Consider the following 13,009-nt stretch of genomic DNA (forward strand, 5'->3'; position numbering starts at 1 on the left):
TGAGGCCGTTTCATCACTAAGTTGGTTAGGGAGCGGTATATGAAAACAGTACGGAGGAAGCAGAAGGGAAATTTTTTGCTTGAAGCGTGAAAGAGACAGACTGATCACGAGCGAGCTTGGGCACAAGCGTTTTGTGTTTTGTTTACAAACAAAACACAGTAGACTTCCAAGATGGCTGAAGAGTGGTTTTAGCAAGTTGGCCCACCTTAGGATATACTTCTAGGCGCCTTGGTTGTGACGAATGTGCTGCTACACGGTGAAGTGAATGTTCGATTCAATGCAATCGGTCCAAACAATCGGTACCTTCCAACGAGAATATTCGACATTGGAGGCTCGTAGTTCGTCCTACACGATGCGTCTAACCATCGAGCGCCCAATATTCGGGGGTGTTCGTAGCATCGTGTGGCGCCGGTTTAAAATGAATGTCAGATGCAATACACATCCCTACCAACGATGGATTCATTTTACTTCGCGGTATTAGTAAATTTTACGATTGTCATTACTGGCAACCGCGAGGAAAATGTAAATATAACTTCATTAGCCTAATTACCAAGTTGTTAATTGAGTTGCACGGTACTAATCTCCAATATTTATTTCTTCACAGAAGAAGGTCGTATTCACTCAGATTCGGGACAGGTAAGTAATATTCGTGAAAATCAATTCAATTTATGTTCTTTAATTAATATTGATACAAATTGGATAGCAATGATTTGTGCTCGTCTGCTGCGGGAGAATGCGGAGACATTACTTCAATAATAAGGAATCTGGGTACTTCGATACACAAAATCGAGCCCTGTCGAGTCCTAGTGTTGCCTTTATGCTGTTGGATTTGGTCAAGGACAACTTCATAAACGTTTTGCAGACGATTGTGATCGGTGGTTCGATCAATTGGATTAGGCCTCACTTAATTCCGCCTGGGTTTTGTCAGCTTCGTGATATCTCCCGAATGTGTTTGGCTGAGAAGTAATTACACGCTGGTCCTGGGAGATGATAATGGTGAGAATTGAGTAGTCTGTCGTAGCTATTTGTAGTAATAATTGCGTATTTTGTTCTAATTTGTAGCCATGGATCAGACCCAATCGATGCAGGATCAGATGTCGATAGTTTAGATAGTTCAATAAATGAATAAAGATACATACAAAAGCTCAATAAGTTTATAACAATATATGCATAAAGGTTGGGTTAACATAACATGTTTAGGGTATATGTTAAACCAACGTTGAACCGACTGCTTATACTGGGTTATACTGGCCGATTTGACATTTGTTTACCATTGTTATCGCGTAATATGTTTACTAAGTATTGGTAATAAATTTACTGAGTATTGGTAACATTTACCAAAAAGCCGGAATTACGAATGCAATACGAATTATTCGTACATATTACACAATAACAATGGTAAACAAATGTCAAACGGCCAGTATGACCCACTATTGGCGATCTAACGTACAAATCTACACCTAGGCGGCACTGCGGTGAAAGTGATGATGGTTTTAAATTTTGCCATGTGAGCTTATGGAAGGTTTGTAGTTCTTTCCATAAATTACAATGTTATAATCATAAAAGATTATTTGATTGCGATGAGTTTGTAAGAAATTTAATTCTGCGCAATTTTATATATAACATGTTATTTATTTATCTCTTTCAATAGTAAAAACTATAAAAATGTTGACAATGGTTGAATTAAAGAAGGAAATTCGAGAGCACAATCAAACACAAGTAGAAAAATGCACGATTCCTGCATGTGAGAACTTCCTTGGAAAGCCCGGAAGTAAAATATACGTGTTTTGTTTTTGAGTTTTAGGTTACATTAGCATCATTTTCTTAGTTCAAAAACAAAATCCAGATGCCTCACCGATCGTTTACGTTTTGCGTTAGATCGCCAATAAGCGGTCGGTTCAACGTTGGTTTAACATATAACCTAAACATATATGTAATTTTTGACGTAGGATAAAGTCTTTCGGGAACATATTGGGGTACAAATTGAAAATCGAAAATCGAGCACATCGTAAAAATTGTCCAATTTCAAACACATATTGCTCAGTCATTTCATGATGGATTGATAAAATTTTTGCGTCAATCGATTTCTGCACTCCATAACAATTGTTTATATTGAATAAAATAATATATGTCATGAAACTAACTATCGAACAATTGAAAAAACTCAACCCCTATCCTAACGGAAATATCAACTTCTAATTGGTCGAAATTGACGACACATGCGGCGGTTCCCTAACATCAAAACCAAGCTGCCTGGGGGAAATCGACATTGCAAATACATGAAAGTAGGTGGAGCTTTTGTTCCCACCGAAATGTGTTCCCTAACAGAGATATCAAAACCAAGGTGCCCGAAGGAAATCGGCATTGCAAATATATGCAAGTTAAATTTATAGTTAAAATTATAAAACAAAATTACCCTTTCCTTTCCAAATATGTTTTCTCTATATTGAAGTAACATGTAATTCTTCAAACATATCCAAAATCAACAGATAGCCTAACGGAATCCTACGTCAACTATGCGGTTGTGTCTCGGACACAGCCCTCCTGTGACTTTTTCAACACGGGGCTGGTTTAGAATCGTAATATTTTCTTTTCAATTCTAATGAAAACAAACTTTTTTTTTATGTATTGTAATCAATAAAAATAATAAATATTTATTTCTATACAAATAAACTTGGAACTCGAGGAACCGGTCGATATGATCCGACAGGTCAGCTGGTGTGTTTGCATTACAAACTGCTCGTATCAACGCTGTCCCCCCATTTTCAGCAGCCTTTTTGAAGTAGCCTATGCTGCTGGTAAAGCAGTGGATGAACCGGGTATTTTTTGTCGCTGCTGCTGCTGTAACACAGCCGTACATCGGGAGATTTCCCGTGGTGGTACCGCAGGAGCAGATAGAAATCCTGGTAGTTTTTCGTTCCAGTCCAGCTTATAGAGCAACAGTTCCATTATTCGCAAGTGGTTTTCCGTGTTATACACGACTTGACTGGAAAAATAAACAAACGCCTTAACATGTGCAATGCTGGCACGTATACATACACAATTTTCTCCCAAAGAGGACGCAGAATATGGCACCACTTGTATCATTATTATCGGCTCCTCTTTCAGTCCCCGCTGATACTGCATTCGGCATATTCGTATCAGATGGATCATGATGTACTTGAGCGCCATGTTGTGGTAAATTGGCGGATCCTGGATATGCAAAGCCACTGCTACCGCATCACTGGTAATTTCTGTGTGGACAGACACATGGATAGTTAGTAAAAAGTTATATGAAACAAGTATGAAATATCCTACTTGAGACAACGACGAATTTGTCGTAAAACATAACCGAAATGATCTGATCAGGCAGCTTCCGTAAGAACTTCTTTAGCACGCAGATTGTTAACCTCGTCGTAGTTCGGCGGCGTCGTTCGATGAAGCTTGTACAGATCCAGGTTCAAGTAACACATCGCTTTCTGTTCGATCTCGTTGCAAAGTATTCAGCCCTATTCTGTATTTCGATCGATTCGAAATATTTCGAACAACTTGATAATATTCCATCCTGTATTTCGTTCGAGTTGTTTTTGCATTTCGTTCGATCTGCTTCTCTTTGAGTATCAAATGAGCATAACGTTTGAAATAGGGGATGCGAAATTATACCTCTAACTGAATAACGGTTACGAACGAAATGGAAATCCGGCAGCTTGGCTACGTTAAACTGCTGGCAAAGACCTGCTGACTACGGTTGGTCAACTCTACCGTCCGACTGTCAAGTCCCTTCCCGCCCCGCACTTCCGATGCACTATGAGATTACACTGCTTGCATAGCAATCCATGATGTATCAGCTCTCGCAAGTACTGCTGACATTTATCATATTTATCCAGCTTAGAAAAAGAATGGTCCAACAAATCAATAAACCACTCTGAATCGGTTTTTCTGCGCTATGCTCGATTAGGTGGACGATATTTAAAAATCAGGAATACAGCAACGAAATGAAATAATAAGTCATAAAACAAACGTTAAAATGCAATTTTTATAAATTATTCAAAGAACTTACCTTTATTGTTGTTATCAGCACGGAAAAATTGTAATGATGACAAATAGTTTTTCACGGTTACCAGGGATGACAATTGTCAAAGTTACCGAGAACGCACAATAAAATGCACTAATCGTTGGTAGGGATGTGTATTGCAGCTGACATTTATACATTTACTAACAGTCGGTAATATTTACAGAAAATATGTATATTCTACTAATGTTTGGTTTACCAAAGATTTATTAGCTTATTTTAGTAATCTGTCTTTTGGGTGTACCAATAATGTCAATGCTACTGATCGCTTAACAATTTCAACCTACATTTCGGCCTGATCATTTGACAAAGTTAATTGCCCCACACTACATTAGATGTCAACACTATAGCTTCGTAATCGCGAACGAATAGAGGAAATGAATATGATTTGAATTTTCTATATGTAACGCGCGTTACTTATTGCAAACAAGATTGCGGAATAATTTTGAATATTTTTTATGCGTACTGATATTAATTGCTGGGCAATGGGCAATGCTGAATGTCAACTCCAATGAATTCTAAGATCTATCAATGACCAAAGCAAGAGAAAACGTAATAAACAACAAAAGCCAATGTTAGTTCCTCCAAAGAAAATTCAGAATCATATACGGTGTCGACATCTGGACACAGTTCTTACGCAGGTCTGAAAGCATTTTTAAATCACTAAAATTTGGATTGAAAGTTTTACTTAGCCATATTTAACCACATAGAGCACGTTTTTTGATCCTAAATATTTTAGGTAGTAACCTATTTGAATTTTCCAATATTTCCATTCAAGCTTATCATTGAATAAAATATAAAATTATCTTCAGACACAATTTTCGTACAATAGGTTTTCACAAGTGGCAAAAAAGTGTTTTTAATTTACCTTGCTACACTAATATGGTAACAAGAAGTTAATTTTTATTCATATTTTTATATTTTAAAAGTCTGTTCATTTCACCTGAAAATCCATTATCTTTGACGCTTCCCAAATTCGGAAAACGAAGGTCAATGTCGTCAATGCGAATGCTTTTTAACGCTCCCGAGCTAACGTCTTGTTGCGCTTGGTTGCTTGTACACAAGTAAACATATTGTTGCATGTCACATTGTATGTTATCAGGCACGGGCTGCCAGTTTAATCTTCAATTTATCAATTCAACATACTTTAGTTTAGAGTCCAGCAATATGCTAAATATTACATTTTAAGTAAAAAAATGTTTTGGTCATGAATTGGCAGTCAACAATAGGCTTTTATTATCGTATCCTATTCCTGGTTTAAGAAAAAAAGATAGGCCATATCGCCCGTCACTGCTCAGGAACGCTTACGCATCGATAATTTGAAATTAGGAAACACAGAGTGCGAAGTGATTGTACCGTACAATGGAAAGTGAGTAAAATACAGTAGAGCATCGACTATTCGCCAAATGGACAGATGACAAAAAGGCTGAAAATGAGGTGCAAACACAAAAAAAAAAACAAATATTTCAGCATCAGTATGAGTATGCTGTATACACCAGTGATCAGATAATGTAAAAACCATGACCAAAACAAAAGAGCTAAAGCCTGCCACCGACCGACAAACTCCGGGAATACCTAGAAAATCACGATACGTGCCAAACCCGCCCTTAATTTTCAATCTTTGCATTATGGAATTAATTAGACTTTCATTACTGTTTTGAGTTTGCATTACAATAGATCAAACTAATGGTCGCAGTGGTACAATGCTCCTATAGAAGAAAAAAATTGATCGACATTTAATTTTTTGGTGAAATTCAGTATTTTACTGTTCTGAAACTAATCGTTTGAACAATTATAACAACTAGGTTTATTGATATTTATAGTTGAAACATATAATATATTTACTGCGATTCGATTATTATTCAATCATGTACGTGAAGGTTTTAAAACATCAGTAATGAAAGTATGCAAGCTATAATTGCTCCGTTGATCCCGATGACCGACCAGAATCATGCCAATTATTGTAACAGTAACCGTCTGGCCAACAAGCTATTGATACAAGTTTCATATAGTTTGATAGTTCCAAAACCTTATTGGTACACTGTATATGTTCATGATCAGCTGTTTCTGAGTTTCCATCTGAAGAAATTGATGAGACATAAATAATCATTTTTTTTCGAGGAAGTATACCCAAGCTTCAACATTCCAAGTTATTGATTTTCCGTCATACATAGAAGATCCACTCGATTCACATACGCATACACATTCTCAGTGTATCACATACACGCACGATAGCATTTGTCATTTAAATTGATTAATTAATTTAAAATCTAGCAAGTGCTCCGCGGCTTTTGCGTTGAGCATGAAGATGTCGGAGTCGGGATGGTTCGCTGTTCGGTGTGATTGAGAGAAAGAGAGAGAGGGATATGTAGGACCGAGTATTGAAAAGAGGTGAGACGAAGTACTTAGACAAGGAAGAAAAACGAAAGCGGAAAAAGCTTTTTACTTGAGTCGCGAGAGTATGAATGGAAATGATCGATGCTGCGGCGAATGGACCGTTCGAGGAGGGGGAAATTAATGGAATATGGTACTTCTTTATCAAATGAGATCTGAGAATTGATTGAATTTATTCTAGCGCATGGAAGAATTAAGGGGCATGATTCACACATATATTCCGTGATGCGACATATCAATGTGAGCAATTTGGAGGGAATAATGACTATGTTCAGCATCAAAAGTATAGGTTTTGTTTAATGATTATCACTATTTTTGTAGCAGTCGTACAAACTATAGACATTGACGTTTTCATCTAAAAATCAATTGTGATTTAGTTTTTGAAATGTGGCTGTTTTTGTTAAACATTTGGAGCCAGCGATTGGTTGGATTCAGTTTAAAGATGTTCACTATTGTGGGGTATAGGTTCATCTTAGAGTAGGCTGACCAAATAGTACAGAAATAAAAACGAGACACTTAAACCCAAAAACCTAAACAAAACATTTTTTGAAGAATTTTAATGAGTAAATAAAACTGAGAATAAAACCAATCAATCAAACATTCTTAGATGCATCTGCTTTGGTCTCTACAAACAAGAAAAAAATAGATGCCTAAGAGACTTTGCGAAGCAGATTATGATTTTCGGAAATTTTGTCATAAAATTGGTCACATTCCAGATCAAAGTTCTGTTTGACAATTATCGTAGCGTAGGTGCCGTGACTTTACTGTTGTCCAAATATTGATCATCGTAGAAAAATCTTTCAACTGATGCGCTGCTACCAGCCAAACACAAAATGTAATCAGTAAGCTTCACGAATTCCCTAAATTCCAGAAATTTGTTTTATTTTACCGAAAATACCAACTTTGTTACCTCATTGATTATAATTCCTGTAATCTACATGAACAGGAAATTATTTTTACTAATGCCACCTTGAATCTCTGACAATTCCGAAATGGACTTTAATATTCATCAATGTACTACAACGCATTATCATAAAGATTTTCCACAGTTTTGATAAATTCAGCCTTCTGTATTTTAGCTGAATCAACTAATCCTGCGTCAATACTACGTCCTCCAGTAAGGGGGCCAAATCAGAAAACATGTCACGTTTTTTATGAAATAGTTTTAACGTTTTTAACTATTTTTGCTGCCAACGGAAGTTAATGATTTACATACCAATCGAATAGCAAATTCTCTGAGAATTGTTTTATATGTTAAAAACCAAATATCCTCAATCCATGAATTGTTTAAATTGAAAAAAATGAAAGATTGCCCATTTTCCCATACACTTGTTCTGTGCATTTCTGTGTTGTCTATACGAGTAACGAGTGGAGTGGTGCGGCGTAATTTTTATATACCACTGCGAATAAGGCCTGCGTAAATCGCTCGCTCGAAGTTCAAATGCAGCGCTCGTTCGTACGATCACTGTGTAGAGAGGACATATTGCAAATTATCCCCACCCGTTGATAGCTTATTGGGTATGAGTAAATAATTCACGATTTCTAATAATCAGTCTCACTCAAACTAGCAAGCAATTTGTAGTCTCTCCTAATGTTATTCACAACGGTTTTGCTCCATACAATGTTCAAGGGCAAAATAACTTCAGAAGATGCGACAGAGAGCTTTTTGTTGCCATTTTAAAATTCCATGCGCTAAATCGGACTCAGTTGCTGAAACGATTAAAAATCTGTATACTGTAACCTTTGGAGAGTGGATGAAGAAATCCCGATATTCACCCGACCAAACTATTATGGAGATTGCAAATGGGGCAAACAGAGCGGCATAGCACCGGTCCTCCAGCCGAAGTGGTAAACAAGCGACATAACTCCGCAGTCCTGCGTCAACAATGCGGTTTTGTTTTGGACATAAGCATCTATATTTTTTTAGAACACTTTCAAATCACTAGTCAAAAATACTGCTTCCTTTTTATGCTGGAGAATACTAATGAAATCATCAAAATTAATAGCAACTTTAGTCAAGATACTTTGAACAATTTTTCAACCTGGGCCATTGGGCTAGGGATCGAATTCTCCACGGAGAAAACAGAGATGGTGGTTTTTTCTAGGAAGCATAGACCAGCAAAACCAAAGCTTCAACTTTTGGGTAAACCGATCACTCATGCTATGTCATTCAAGTATTTTGGGGTCTGGTTCGACTCCAAATGTACTTGGTAGGCCCATATTAGGTATCTGAGTAAAAATGTCAACAAAAAGTAAACTTTCTCCGTACAATTACCGGCACCTGGTGGGGAGCCCATCCCGAAGATCTTATTATGTTGTATCGAACAACTATTCTCTCAGTGATGGAGTATAGCAGTTTCTGTTTTCAATCAGCTGCCAAAACACACCTCATTAAACTCGAGCGAATTCAGTATCTTTGTCTCCGTATTGCGTTGGGATGTATGCCCTCAACGCATACCATGAGTCTCGAGGTTTTGGCAGGCGTACTCTCACGAAAAGATCGCTTCAATTTATTATCTCTTCGGTTCCTCATCCGGTGTAAGGTTATGAACCCATTGGTGATCGGAAATTTTGAGCAGCTGATCGAGCTAAATTTTCATTCTGGATTCATGAGCTCATATCATGAATTCGTCTCCATGCAGGTTGATCCTTCTTCGTATATTCCCAACCGTGTTTGTTTCCCTGACTACATCAATTCCTCTGTGCATTTTGATCTGTCCATGAAGCAGAATATCCATGGAATTCCAGATTATCGTCGATCGGAATTCATTCCAACGATCTTCGAAGCAAAGTATGGGCGTATCAATTGTAATAATATGTACTTTACTGATGGGTTCTCTATGAATGAGTCCACAGGATATGGAGTGTTCAACGAATTTTTTAGCACCTCCAACAGTCTTCAGTATCCTTGTTCAGTGTATATTGCTGAGTTGGCAGCGATTCACTGGGCGCTGGACAGCGTCGCCTCAAAACCTGTTGAACACTATTACATTGTAACGGATAGTCTTAGTTCTGTCGAAGCTATCCGGTCAGTGAGGCCGGAAATGCACTCGCCGTACTTCCTTGAGAGAATACGAGAAATTTTGAGTGCTTTATCCAGACGCTGTTATGTCATCACCTTTGTCTGAGTCCCTTCACATTGCTCAATTCCGGGTAATGAGAGGGCTGACTCATTAGCAAAGGTGGGTGCGATTGAAGGCGACATTTATCAGCGTCAAATCGCCTTCAATGAATTTTATTCTTGATTCCGTAAAAATACACTCGCTAACTGGCAACGTAAGTGGAACGAAGATGAATTGGGCCGGTGGTTTCACTCAATTATCCCTAAGGTTTGCCTTAAACCATGATTCAAAAGTCTGGACTTGAGTCGGGACTTTATTCGCACCTTCTCTCGGCTCATGTCCAATCACTGTTCGTTAGATGCGCTACTCTTTCGTATTAATCTTGCCAACAGCAATAGCTGTGTTTGTGGCCAAGGTTACCACGACATCGAACACGTTGTTTGGTCGTGCGAGGGGTATGTTGTTGCCAGATCGAATTTAGAAAACTCTCTTCGGGCCGGAGGAAGGCAGCCCAATGTGCCGGTGAGAGATGCGTTGGCTCGGCTAGATCTTGATTACATGTCCCAAATATATGTTTTCCTTAAAACTATCGATCTTCGAGTGTGATTGTTCTTACATCCTCTTCCCCTCCTTCTCGTCCTTTGCGAGCTATCGGTTCCCTTCCATTAGAATAAGTTGAATTGTAATACATATTAGATGTAAGGATAGTTTTTAAGATTGAGTGTGAAGTGTGAGTGTGTGTGAGTGTGTGAGTGTGTGAGTGTGAGAATGTGAGTAACAGTGTGAACATTGTTACAATCTGCTTACATCCCATCCTTTCTCCCTAAAATCGAGTCGACCGCGAGTAATCGGTCTTCTATTTTATTAACCATAGAATTAAGGAAACATGCTAATGTATTCTAGTTAAAATTTGATGAGGAATTTGGTTCCTTTAAACTTATGTAACTGAGCCTGTAAAAATAAACGTTTTAATAAAAAAAAGCAACTTTAGTGATAAAGATACATGATCTCTTTCAACAAGGTCAATAAATGTTTGAATGATCACTAATAGTAGTTCAACATGACAATATTACAAATATCTTTTTTCTTCATACTTAAAATACGATACTGCCCCGTTAATAAACGGTACGTTTGGTCAGCCTATCTAAGAGGGAATGAACAATGGTTCAATAATTTTGTACATTCAGCATCAAACTGTAGAGTGGTTAGTGGATAATGATGTCTGAGACAGAATGGAGATAGGACTACCAATTTTATTCTGCAGTTGAAAGGAGCCTGTTGTGGCTTGTTAAAGCTAAATTGATAAATGAGCCTAATAAAAATAAACAGATGGGAGAAAAAAAAATAAAGAGTTGGTACTGAACAAGAAAGGGCTATTTAGAAAAGTGTTATCAACCGTGATCGAATTAAAATACATCGATAACTCCATTATCCATGGAACTGCTCAAAGACCATAGAGTAAACTGACCAGACGTCCCGCATTTCAACAAAACGTCCCGCGTAAGATTCCGTCCCGCGAAACGTCCTGCTTATGGCAAAAGAAACCGCGATATCAATATATTTCAATATCATAATTTGATCATGTTGATTTTCTTAAATGGATGAACCTCAAAAAAAACTTTTATTTGGCAGACTGTTCAAGAGCGCTTCTAATGCATCCAAAGACTAATACGTTGAGCTGGTTTCATCGCACCGACATTGGGTTTTTTTTTTAGAGAGTGTCAACTGGAAGCGACAGCAACAAAATTGGAAAATGATTTTTATAAAAGTCCCCTATTGATCCGCAGGGACCAACGTAAGTCAGACGAAAAGTTCATCTTTGGTCCCCTAGCTCGGTCAGGGCTTAACGTGTTAAATAAGCCAGAAGAACTAGTGTATACTCGACAGGAAGAGACAGAGTTGTTTGATGAAGTATCATAAATGAAGCGCTGGGCGGTCTTACGGAAGTTGGCAGGAACCTGGCCGATGAAAAGATGTATATCGGCGTGTTATTTTACCTTTTCGTGGCTTTGGGGGTCGTCTGTCTCTCTATTTCGGCCATTCGCCCAAAGGTTTTCTATCGGGCGCAGCTGGGGAATGTTGGGAAGGTTAGTGGTTTTCGCGAAAATGTTTATCTCCAGCCGATTAATCCTCCAGTGATCTTTTGGCACAATTGGCTGATCCCAGATTCGGCATAAAGACCACATCACCTTCCCAACTCCGGCAATCACTTCGTACTATATATCTCCCCGTTCACCCTATGATTCGAATAAAGAGCGGCTTGGACATTCTGTCAGAGAAGGGCCTTCTTCGAGAACTTAATGTGAATGATATATTCGACGTCATCGCTTACCTGGGGAACGTAAGGTACCCGGTCCCCTGCCATTCGTTGAATTCTAGCATCAAGTACGTCTCGTCTTTCATTATGAGTACGAAAAGAAGTTTTTAACTTCTTTCACCGGAAAGAAGTTTTTCACCAGCACCTAAAGCTACTCCTTCTGGGTGATTGTGTGCTGTTCAGATACGGCCGGTATCTAACTAAGCTACACAGCAGCGGCAAGTAGAAGTTTATTTTTCTATTGTTCCATTTATCATTCCTTCAACCTCCTGTGTACGATTTACACCATTGTCCAACATTGTATTTACCAAATCGGCAAGCGTTGGCATTAGGGGTGTACATTTTTCTTACATTACCGTTGAACTTTTGTTGAAACTTTTTTTCATTTTTGAATTTATACAATAAAAAATTGAAATAAATATAATTTATATATACCTTGAATACAAATATAATTTATTTACTCATTTATTTTTTTCTATTTTTTTATTATTATTCTATACTGTTCACATCGAACAGGTGACTAATTTATTATTATGGCTGAGGGCGGGGAGGATCCCCCATCCACGTCATTGAATGTTTGTGATGCTGACCCACCTCTTGAAGAGCAGGAGGATGAAGCAGACGTTGAGGAGGAAAATTCTGTGTATGAAGTAGAAAGTTCTGAAGATGAGGAAATTGATGAAAAACATGATTTTCGTCTAAAGGAATACCCGGAGGGATTCAAAGGTCCATTCATTGTATACTTTAGACGAAAATCAAAACCTCTTAATGTCATTCGCATCTCAAAAGAACTAACGCAGAAATTTTCCAAAGTTACTGAAATTACTCGGATGGGGCCAGACAAATTACGAGTTGTCGTCTCTTGCAGGACCCAAGCGAATGCAATAACGCGCTGTGATCTCTTTGCGATTGAGTATCGCGTATACGTACCCTGTTGCAACGTTGAAATAGACGGTGTAATAAACGAAAAGGGTTTGACTCGAAAAGAGATACTCGATGGTGTCGGTCGCTTCAAGAACTCCTCACTTAAAAGTGTGAAGATTCTTGAATGCGATCGACTGAAGTCTGTGTCACTTAAAAATGACAAACGTGTTCTCAATCGGACAAACTCTTTTCGTGTGACATTTGAGGGTTCCGCTCTTCCAAACTACGTTGCAATAGGTGCACTTCGTTTACCTGTTCGGT

At 38.1% G+C, this 13,009-nt stretch overlaps 2 long non-coding RNA genes across 3 annotated transcripts; one reads left to right on the top strand and one right to left on the bottom strand.

Annotated features, from left to right (window-relative positions):
• Positions 1-505: 505 nt before the first annotated feature.
• LOC129777652 (uncharacterized) lies at positions 506-2,101 on the top strand. The gene is made up of 3 exons (XR_008743278.1): positions 506-636; positions 704-996; positions 1,063-2,101. It is a non-coding gene; the product is annotated as an uncharacterized LOC129777652 (long non-coding RNA).
• A 544-nt stretch (positions 2,102-2,645) lies between these two features.
• Positions 2,646-4,366, bottom strand: LOC129777575 (uncharacterized). Of its 2 annotated transcripts, none has more exons than XR_008743269.1 (4): positions 4,040-4,366; positions 3,643-3,918; positions 3,298-3,585; positions 2,646-3,233 (listed from the first exon to the last, which is right to left on the bottom strand). It is a non-coding gene; the product is annotated as an uncharacterized LOC129777575 (long non-coding RNA). The 2 variants fall into 2 exon arrangements; XR_008743264.1 differs by having other exon boundaries at positions 3,643-3,923.
• Positions 4,367-13,009: the final 8,643 nt, after the last annotated feature.

The sequence above is a fragment of the Toxorhynchites rutilus genome, chromosome 1 (genome assembly GCF_029784135.1).
Source record: "Toxorhynchites rutilus septentrionalis strain SRP chromosome 1, ASM2978413v1, whole genome shotgun sequence".
NCBI classification, from domain to species: domain Eukaryota; kingdom Metazoa; phylum Arthropoda; class Insecta; order Diptera; family Culicidae; genus Toxorhynchites; species Toxorhynchites rutilus.